The sequence below is a fragment of the Trichosurus vulpecula genome, chromosome 3, assembly GCF_011100635.1.
Source record: "Trichosurus vulpecula isolate mTriVul1 chromosome 3, mTriVul1.pri, whole genome shotgun sequence".
Lineage (NCBI taxonomy): Eukaryota > Metazoa > Chordata > Mammalia > Diprotodontia > Phalangeridae > Trichosurus > Trichosurus vulpecula.
In genome coordinates this window covers 137,120,204-137,121,446 of record NC_050575.1, presented here as the reverse complement: position 1 = coordinate 137,121,446, position 1,243 = coordinate 137,120,204, and positions in this window count along the sequence as shown.

Here is a 1,243-nt window from a genome sequence, read left to right as displayed (position 1 = left end):
TTCCTTAGAGATGTCAAATTCACTGTCTTCAGAACTCCTGGAATTAACAGATTAAATTATAATCTAACAGATTAAAATATAACCAGGAAATGTTTAACAAAATAAATAAAAATACAATACAACATAAATGTTAATTTGTAGTTTTCCAAGATAACATGTGGCCTGCAGGAATCTTTTTCTAATTTGAGTTTGACACCTCTGCCTTAGAGGGTTTCCTCTGCAATATTTATTCTTTGAAGCCCTTGGAGAACCATGATTCATAGTGTTGTACCAGAAGTGAGTGAGACACGCCACAGCGTATAAGTTTTAAATGGATCAGATGCCTGATTGTAGTTATCTGGTCCCTTGATAGTAAAAGAGAGTTCTGCTTCTCTGGTTCAGATCTAGAAATTCTCAGACAATTCTAACTTAATATAACTTACAGATACTTTACAAAAAGAGGTATATTTTCACTTGTACCACTATCTTATACAATTTTTCTTGTGCTAGCATCCAAATTTAAGATCTTATTACCAAAACATACTTATCAGCCCGAATTTCCAGAATTGATAAATTTTGGAGCCAATCATATACATCTGTATATAATTCTTAGGGGAATCAATCTGATCCTATTGCCTTTTTCAAAATTCGCTATCCCTTCCTTTTATTAGACATTGATCACATTACATCTTTGCCTTATTTGCTTTGCCTAATCATTTCCCCCTTTTGGAGGATGTTATCCCTATATTATTTCAATGTTTTATTTGGCCATGAACATAGGTTAAAACTGTAAGCTATTCATACCTGTATCCTATTATAATAACTCAGAGATATTTCAATATTCATCTATTACCTAACAGATTTAGCATAGTGCTTACAAAACTTCTTGATAATATAAATTTGCTATGAAAGAAAAGAGGGACAATGTCATATATCTTAACAGAAGGAAAGAACGTCCTTAGCTCTGTTTGATTCCAGGCATGAGTCATATCTGATAGCCAATCATATAGTCACCAGGTGCTGAAAGCAGGGCTTAGGAGTAACCAGGTGGGGATTTTCCTTTTCAGAAAGGAAATAGCAGAATTGGGAAGTAGAGTCAGGAAGATCCGACCTAGGCTGTGTCCAAGGTCGTCTTCAAAACTGTTTCCCAGGCACAGACACCCACCTTTAAAGTTCTCAGCTTGTAATGCCTGCCATACTACTACTGGCTTCACATGACCTTATTCCTGTAATCAGAGCTTAAAACGATATTAAATTGTAGTAG